At 33.0% G+C, this 10,226-nt stretch overlaps 1 long non-coding RNA gene across 1 annotated transcript; it reads left to right on the top strand.

The window, feature by feature from the left end:
* Positions 1-469: 469 nt before the first annotated feature.
* LOC134229165 (uncharacterized) lies at positions 470-1,251 on the top strand. Its single transcript, XR_009984138.1, has 2 exons — positions 470-1,058; positions 1,100-1,251. It is a non-coding gene; the product is annotated as an uncharacterized LOC134229165 (long non-coding RNA).
* Positions 1,252-10,226: the final 8,975 nt, after the last annotated feature.

The raw sequence follows: 10,226 nt of genomic DNA, 5'->3' as shown, positions 1-10,226 counted from the left end.
CTAATATACACTTGCATACAGGTACATGAAGTATTCGGTGACTGTCTGAGGCGGCACTGAATATATATTCGTTGTTGAGTATCATATCGAGGATTGTATTAATATTTCGTATCATTTTGAATAATTTAAATGCTTTTGTCAAGATATGCAATAATTCTATTCCTGGTACGTACGTTAATGACTTTTGAGTTGTGTATGAATTTATCTGTCTTCACTTTATAAACTTACATACATGTACACGAAGTATTCGGTGACTGTCTTAGGCGGCACTGAATATATTCGTTGTTGGGTATCATATCGAGGATTGTATAAATAGTTTATATCTCTTTGAATTATTTACATGTTTTTGTCAAGATATGCAATAATTCTATTCCTGGTTAGTACGTTAATGACTTTCGATTATGTATTTATTTTATTTTAGTTAATATTTTTATTATCCATCCTTAGAATTCCATTGATCTATGTTGTGAATAGTTTAAGTAATAGTTACATTAAGTAATTGAAGCACATTTTTGGGTGGGGCGAGGGACCCTTCTCTGTACGTTCATTGTCCCTCTTGTGGGATGTTTTTGGGCCCCACCTTCTGCTGCATTCTGATATTGTAAAATCTGTAATCTCATTTGGCATTTGTAATAAATGCTCTATACACACACACACCCTCTTTATTATTTAACATGCTGCAGAACAGAGCTGCAAATGTGCTTCAGGTTCACATGAACCGAATTGTTCATCAGTTTCAGTATTTAAGAGCACATAAGTGTATTTATGTATATAAAGGAATTTATGTGATCTAAATACGTAATAAATTGCATATTTTTATTAATTACCAATTTGTTTGAATTCATGGGTCCCGAAGGGTTTTCCGGGTTTTATACTTAAGCGTCCTCTAGTAACGGCTATTAGCCTTATCCTTATCAGAATAACATTTCGGCTCCAAAATGTGGTTTACAAATTTTACCCACCACCACCCCTTCAATCCTCCATAATTATTGTTATTGTAGAAAATACATGTACTAGTTTCTTTTATATAAGGTGCCTATTGTTATTGCATGACTTTTGTTATTGTAGAAAATAGATGTACTAGTTTCTTTTGTTTAAGGTACTTATTGTTAATTTTGTAGAAAATATATGTACTAGTTTTCTTTTGTATAAGGTGTGGGATGTTTTTGGGCCCCACCTTCTGCTGCATTCTGATATTGTAAAATCTGTAATCTCATTTGGCATTTGTAATAAATGCTCTATACACACACACACCCTCTTTATTATTTAACATGCTGCAGAACAGAGCTGCAAATGTGCTTCAGGTTCACATGAACCGAATTGTTCATCAGTTTCAGTATTTAAGAGCACATAATAGTGTTTTATTTTAAAAGTAATAAATATATGTGGTGTCTCATCAAGTTATATAACTTATATACTTTCTGCAAATAAGACAATTCCACTCCATCACTTTTAAAAGTTATGAAATATTATTTGGTAAAAATTATTTTCTCTCCGTGGCGGATAAAAAACCGCCTCTTCTTGAAATATTCGTGATCACGTTGTCTCGCATGTTTACAGCAAACAATGGTCCAATCTCGTGAATGAACCGAAAAGCATGATGGTCTACTACGTTTTTACTACAAACACGTGAGTTAGGGATTGTCAATATTGAGAGCACCTCAGAGTTGGTTGCTTTTTGTACCGAGGAATAATCACGTGCAATTGTCTTTTCAATGGACATTTTCGGTTGGGTAAACTTCTACAGCTGTCAGCGACTATGGATAAAGAAGTGTGGAAACCATGTTGTGCCAAAATGAAATAACCAATACAAACAAATGATATAATTTGATCAATCAAAATGGTTATTAGATACATTCGATTCTGCATTTCTTAATGGTTCAAAACAACAAAAAATATTTACATAAATATTGCCAAAACCAGAATACTACTAGATAATATAATTATATTATTTACATGTGAACCACAGTATTTCTGACCCCTTGAAAAAAATATAAAGAATCTTGCAAGTAGGTTATCAGCATTGGCTCGGGCTAATTCGAAAGTGAAATTTGGAGTTTGGCAGTAAATTGTAGTGAATGAATAAAATTTAGTAGTGAAAGATATTGGAACCTATTTTACTTGTCAGATTTCTTCGAACTAGTTGATTTTTATTTTAACTGTTCTATTCCCCCACCCAATTTAAAAAAAACCGAAGCTACCTACCTGAATTAATTTTTCTTAATGGTGTTCATCGAAATGCTTGGTTGTGCTCTCAAACTGGAATAGTTTTTAGAGGCCTGGAATTCCTTGACCAATTTTATTTTATTAGCCCAACTATATTTCTAAGAAGGCAAGATGTATGGTATGTAAGTTTCATCTACATATGTTATGTAGTTCATATTAAAAAACGAAAGGGATAATTGACGATATCCCATTCAGGGTGTAAGCATAGCAGTTTAAATTACTTTCCATACATTGTATTTGACATAAAATATCTTTTGCGCACAATATGCGCTCCATACTGAAGATCGGTAAATGTTCACCCAACCGAAAATGTCCACTAGCAGTACAGCACGGGGAAACTCTAAACAAACGAACCTGTACAATGGAGTGGGGAAAACTTTAATTTTCATCATTGTTAATCATTTGTATGCAAATATGAGCATGGGATTAGTAGATAATAATGTACATAATGCATCAAGTCTTTCTGAGAGCGATTTAAAAAACTAGCCTTTTTGAAAAACACATGTAGTATTTGATGTAGTAACACATAAATGCATTAAATGCAACTCATTGAGCTGATTAGTCTATTTGTGTCCCTCACTGAACAGACGTCACAAAAATATCTTCCTCGACCTGATGATTCTCGCGATGCTTTTCCCGCGCACATGCGCAGATCCAGGATAAACGTCAGTCCTTTATAAAATATGCATGAGAGTATCATGTTCTTTTCCTGACTAGTACTTTGTTAATACCGAATAAAATTTCGTCGAATTTGCAAGAATGCTTCATTTTTGGTAGCTTATCATACTCCAGAAATTTTTGTTCGGTTTCAGCTGTGCAAAAATACTGTTTAACACGGCATACATATCTTTAAGGTGGCTCATTACATCCACAGTTTATTGTAGATTTCAATACAGCACCACTTATAATGTAGATGTCAAATATCCAGATGGGGGTATTGATATCATAAATATTTTTTATAGAATTTTTTAGTTTTTGTTTTATTTTAGTGAAATGTTTTATTTCAGAATTATTATTCACAGAATTTCAGAACTTTCAGTGTCAAATGATGGGCATCTTCTTAAGACAAGTACACACAGTGAAAATACCTCATAATACCTAATAATAATTTTATTAGAAAAAATAATTTTCTCCTAGAAAACAATTAATGTCATTATGTTCCCCAAACGGAGTTTGGGAACATATTGTTTTTACTCGGTTTCTTATTATTATGTTCCCCAAACGAAGTTGGGGAACATATTGTTTTTACTCTGTTTCTTATTAAGGTCTTCCGTCTTCACGGAAGACCTTATAGTGATTCTATTGTTTCTTATTATTATTATTATTCTTTTTTTTTTAGACAAAATTTTGTGCAGGCGATTTCTCGTAAACTATTCGGTAGAATTCAATGAAAATTTCAGGAATTATAGGTCACTATATGAATTTTATATAAAATTCCGTTTGTTGGAAAATTCGCTACCAGTGCCAAGTTATGGGCAATTTCCTGATTTTAAAATGCAATTTTGTCTTCGAATGTTCTCGAAAACGGCTCAAGATATTAACTGGAGACTTGTTAGAGATGATAGACCATGAGTTGTAGATGTGCAATTTTGCCTTCGTTTGCGTCGTCAGTACTTCCGGTCGCTACAGGAAGTGAATTCAAAATGTGCACTTTTTCAACTTTTTTTGTTTTTCAATATTTTTCTTTGATATAATTAATGTTAGTGCAGACCCTACTGGAAAGGCCTAATATATAGTTTATTTTAGAATTGATCAATCAACACACAAGATATTCGCATTTAAAAATCTGAAGCGTGTCCAAGATGGCGGGGCGTCTCCGTGAATTCCGCCATTATGCAAGTCGGGTTCTAGAAGGTCAGCTGAGCGTTTAGATGAACGAAACTTCTACCAAAAAGATTTATGACATGTAAAGGATTCTTTAGATTGCTACATCGCAATTACATTGCATTGAGTATTGTTTTAATATGAGGTTTCCTCAAACGTCTATTGAAATTGCTTTTGTCTGCATCTCAAAGTAGAATACAACATGACTACAAGTGGAAATACGATGACAACAATCTTTTGTTTTGCACCAGGGAAAACTTATCCTAAACCATGGTTATAAGTAATAGCTTTTCAAGAAACTTGTCTGACTTAATATTCACTATGATTCGGAAGTATTACTTGACTTCTGTTTAATTTTCCACGCAGGCTTGTGACATATTAAATGAATAGAAAAGACAAAAATAAGAAAAACATTTTTTTGGAAAAAAGATTGTTTATTAAAGGTTATATAAATATTCTTGTAATAAATGCAAGTTATTGAACATAAATAGTATCACATTCCTTGACCGTCGGAGGGCGAGTGATTTTTTTTCAGTGAAACATTCCAGTCTTTTCATGAACGTGTAACTCATCTCCACTTTGGGGGAAAACAGGATATAAAATTCGAGGAAAATCTTACGGAATTCACGGCTTTAGTGTTACTTGGCCGTATACGTATTATATTTGTACAATGTAATAAATATACTTTCTAACGCTCGAAATTCCGGTTATAAGAACATACATTTCTAATTATCATTGAAGTTATCACATCCATTCAATAGATCAAACATTTCAAAGGAATAGCGTTAAGAACTCCTTGTGACGTTTGGCACGAAATAATGTATCGTGACCCGATTTAAGTAGTAGACAAATGGTGACAATAGTGCAGAAATATATAACATTGGCATGCCTGTCTATGGAGTTGCATGGAATAAAAAGTTGAATACATATCGAAAAAAGGAAAGACAACAGTATCATCTGTTCATCACTAATAGATTATCTACCTAAAAATTACTGTTAAAACTCAGGTAACAAATTCCAATGTGATCATCTTGAGCAAAGTTTAGCAAGCTGGCTGTCATTTTACAATTCCAAACTGAATTTTAAAAAAAATGTAAAGTATGTTGGAATCAAAATAAGCAACCTCGCGATATTGGAATGTTAAATTTGAATCGGGTTCCCAAAGGTGTAATGGGTACAGCAATGGATTTTCATGTTGGCGACTCGGGTTCGATCCCCCGTATGTCCGATTTTTAAAATAACTTTTTCAGTTTGATTTTACGTTATTTTTTTCTGAATCGGACGGAAGACCTCTCGTTGCTCGCAACGAGTTTTGTTTCTAGTTATTAAGTCTTCCGTTCACAACGGAAGACTTATAGTGTTTGTATTGTTTCTTTTTATTATTATTATTATTATTATTATTATTCCTCCCAAATTTTGTGAGCGCGATTACTCAGAGATGGCTGGATAGATTTTCACAATTTTTCTCTTGTAAGTAGGTTGATATATGAAGTTTATATAAAATTCCGTTTTTTGAAAAATTCACTTCCGGTCCGAAGTTATGGCCGATTTTCGAATTTTAAAATGGACTTTTGTCCGGCAGTTTTCTCTGAAACGGTTTGAGGTAAAGATATGAAATTTACAGGAGTATTAGATCATGATATTCTATTTGTTTTGAAGTTATTTTCGTGTGTTTCCAGTACTTCCTGTCCGAACCGGAAGTGAATTTGTTTTTGGTCAATTTTTGATTTTTTTGTTTTTAGATATTTTTTCAAGATATTCTTATGTAAAACAGACATTTTTCTACAAATACTAAATATATAATTTGTTTTTAAATCAGATTCTGCATTTTGTATATTTTCGGTACCAAAATTTTCTCTATTTACATAGTATATATAAGGTGGGCAAAGAAAGATAACTCTGACCTGTGAATGAGAATAGAACTTTCGAGATAAAGGCGGAAATAGTATTGATGACGTTAGAGACATATATACGCTCCCCAGATCAACATATTTACACATTCAATATTCTCTCTTTTGCATGCTACTTAATTCACTATATGCATATTAGTTTAAATTTGGCTGGTTAGTGTTAGTCTGTATATTGAAAGTTTTTGATTTACAAATTTATATCTAAAAAAAAGTATCCGTTCTGTGTCAACTAAGCACTTTGAAGAAAATAATATTGTACGCAGTGTACAATACAGCGATGCATATACAAATTATTCTACAAAAATACTAAACATATCATTTATTCAATCGGATTCTGCATTTTGGAGATTTAAGGTTCCGTCAATAAATTCATTTCTCTATTTACGTAGTGACAATGAGCAAAGATAGGTAAATCTGACTTGTAAGTGGGAATAGAACTTTCGAGATAAAGGCGGAGGTAGTATCCATGACGTCTATATAGACACTTTTCACATAAAAAATAATTAGACTTTGAGTTTCTATATCCACTTCTGCATGAAAGATTACGTTGGTTACTGCTTTCAGTATATGCATACTTTAAGGTTGTCAGCGTAGTGTAAATCTGTAATGTCTGTTGTGATTATATTAAAAAAAATATTCTAAAGTCATTCTCTAATTTAAATGCGAAATTTTCCCGGAATCCGAGTTTTATTTTCGATTCTAAAATATTATATGTACTCAAAAGGGAACTGAGAGATAGAAGAGTAGGTGTAAAGCCTTTAGAAATAAATTGATATCTGAAACTTAAAAGAAAGAAAATCAATCTATAGATTGGATTTGGTTTTAACACGTATTTTTCATTGATTAAAAGTATTATAGTGTTATTTATTATACATGGTCTATACTTTTATATACCCGAGAAGTTATTAAAGATGAGAAAAAGCAATTCTTGGATTTTTGTGAAATACTAGTACTCAAAGGGTTAACATTATATGAAAGTTACGCGTTTCTGTGTGAAATAATGCCACGCTAAAAACATGATACAAAAACATCTGGAAAGGTCTGTTGATATGTTAGATAAAGTATACGAATGAACACAATTTTATGCAATGCTATATAATTATATGTAAGTACATGCAACCTAAAGTATTTTCCTTTTAATTCATAAAACATAAAATTACCGAGTATGTAATTCTTTTGAAGCCCCCCCCCCCCTTGATGTTATTCGGAGACATTATTGCAACTATAGGCCTTTGAATTATAAATTCGTTATACAATTAAATCTGGAACATTTGGTTATAATTACCAATAACATGTATACAGAGTTCATATTCTATAATAGATTTTCATTACGCAAGATACTGAAATTTACATGTCTGAGAGAGAGAGAGAGAGAGAGAGAGAGAGAGAGAGAGAGAGAGAGAGAGATTCCCTTTTAATCCTGATTATCCTATCCATTTACATAGACAAAAATCAGCTCTATATCAGTTGTACCCATTCTTTATCAAATATTTTCTGATTTCTTAGTCCGTCATAGTCACTCTCTGTATATTTTTTCTGCTTAAGAAGTATTACACTACGTGCACATGTATTGACCTGTCAATCAAAATCACCGGACGCTGTATGCATTGCAATAAAGTTGTTCGAAATGATTTTTATTAAGTATGATCTTTAAGAAAATCTGATGCAACAAATTTGAGAAATGAAAAATAAAATAAAAACATGGCTAGAGCAACATATATCTGTATTATGGACTTGTGGGACGTGGAGACCGGTCCGTCAGATGAGATCGTTTAAATCGAGGTCCCGTATGTCAGATGATACTGACTCAAAATGATTCCTCACTGCTCAATGGCGATTAGAGCCAAATTATAGGACAACATTTTGCAGTCTCCACCGGCGAGTGGAGGCTTCTCCATGTGAAAAATTCTCGAGAGGGACATTAAACAACATATAAGCAATTAATCGATTGCTGAATAATTCCTATAGTTGAATAATCTTTCCGCTGACAAATCTCGATAGTATTACTGTAAAAATCAACGACTTTACGTTTAATGAGGTACTAACTTAGTTCATGACATTTTTATGACACCATCACAATTGTGCCAGAACATAAACACAGTGAAGTTTATAAGAGTACGGTGTTTGTTCGTCTGTTGGTTTGTCTATGATACACGTGTAGCTCTTATGAGTGCCAAAATGCATAAGAACAAGATTGGTCATGAAAATCAAAGTACCTTAAGTACTGAAAGACCTTTTTGCAGTTTTTTTTCTTTCAGAGTACATATGATATCTATGTTTTTTGCAGAGAAAAAAGCAAATTCTTACAGATTTAGAAGAACGGAAGACTTATTTGTTGCCATGGCAACAAGATTCTAGTTATTATTATTATTATTCCTGGGAAAATTTTGTCCTCGAGTGATCTTGTAAACTATACATCCGACTAAGGTAAAATGTTTTTAGGGTCAGTAGACATGTTATGTAGATTTGCCGAACGAAGGTCATTTTGCGCGCACGTGCTTGCAAGAGCGCGCACGTGCAACACGAGAAATGACCAATATAATGGATATCACTGTAACTTTTCTTTTTTTGGAAGAATTTTTTTGAAACTCATAATATAAGGATACATTAGTCGTATAGACAAGACAGCATGGTCAAAATAGCAAGATCTCACGCGCATGCACGTGCGCTTCGCTCTGATTGGCTGAAACTAAAGTCACAATATCTTTCTTGTTTCTTGTCATAATCTTTTGAAATTTTGAACATAGTCCTACATTATAAAGATCTACAGCATGATATATAAAAATTTCCATGAAAGCATGCGCATGCGCGCGTGCTGCAATCTGATTGGCTGAAACTTTAAATGGCTATATCTTCTTTGTTTTTTGACGAAATGCATTGAAATTTGAAACATAGTCATGCATTGGGATATCCTAAAATATGATATAGGAAAAAATCATGAAATCACGCGCATGCACGTGTGCTGCAATCTGATTGGCTGAAACTTTATATGGCTATATCTCCTTTGTTTTTTTGACGAAATGTTTGGAATTTTAAAATATAGTCATTCATTTAGATACCCTTCAATACGATAAAGATAAAAATTTATGAAATCACGCGCATGTATGTGTGCTGCAATCTGATTGGCTGAAAATTCAAATGGCTATAACTCCTTTGTTTTTCAACGAAACAGGATGGGATTTAGAACATAGATAAATATAGGGGACTCCTAAAAGAAAGTGTAGTCATTATGCACGTGCGTGCACGCAAAATGAGTAAAATTAAAATTACATTCGAATGAGTGTATTTTTTAATACTTATGGATTAAATGCTTTGATATTAAGTATATTAAAATTTTAGATAGTGTAGACAAGATAATATGGTCGTTACGCAAATGAACACGCGTGCAATGCCTATTTTTAAATATATTTTGTATTTTTCTGGAAGACTTTCATTTAGTCTAAATTCCATAAAGTATTTCTTATTTAATAGAGATTACAGGGAATATGGCACCAAAAGGGAGGTGGGGAGCGTTTGGGGAACATCTGTAACGGTCCCCGTTACAATTAGCACTAGTTATGTTCCCCAAACGAAGTTGGGGAACATATTGTTTTTACTCTGTTTCTTATTATTATTATTATGTTCCCCAAACGAAGTTGGGGAACATATTGTTTTTACTCTGTTTCTTATTATTATTATTATTTTTCTTCCTGGGAAAATTTTGTCCACGAGTGATCTTGTAAACTACACATCCGACTAAGGTAAAATGTTTTTAGGGTCAGTAGACATGTTATGTAGATTTGCCGAACGAAGGTCATTTTGCGCGCACGTGCTTGCAAGAGCGCGCACGTGCAACACATGAAATGACCAATATAATGGATGTTGCCGTAACGTTTCTATTTTTTGATGAATTTTTTGAAAACTCAAAATGTAAGGATACATTAGTAGTATAGACAAGATGGCATGGTCAAAATAGCAAGATCTCACGCGCATGCACGTGCGCTTCGCTCTGATTGGCTGAAACTAAAGTCTCAATATCTTTCTTGTTTCTTGTCATAATCTTTTGAAATTTTGGACATAGTCCTACATTATGAAGATTTACAGCATGATATATAAAAAATTTCATGAAAGCATGCGCATGCGCTCGTGCTGCAATCTGATTGGCTGAAACTTTAAATGGCTATATCTCCTTTGTTTTTTGACGAAATGCTGTGAAATTTAAAACATAGTCATGCATTAAGATATCGTAAAATATGATATAGAAAAAATTCATGAAATCACGCGCAT

Source organism: Saccostrea cucullata, unplaced genomic scaffold, assembly GCF_032062105.1.
Source record: "Saccostrea cucullata isolate Sc308-1 unplaced genomic scaffold, CSIRO_AGI_Scuc_v1 ctg4705, whole genome shotgun sequence".
In the NCBI taxonomy this organism is placed as follows: domain Eukaryota; kingdom Metazoa; phylum Mollusca; class Bivalvia; order Ostreida; family Ostreidae; genus Saccostrea; species Saccostrea cuccullata.
Note: the sequence above shows the minus strand (reverse complement) of the source record. Positions and strands in the feature narration are given on the sequence as shown.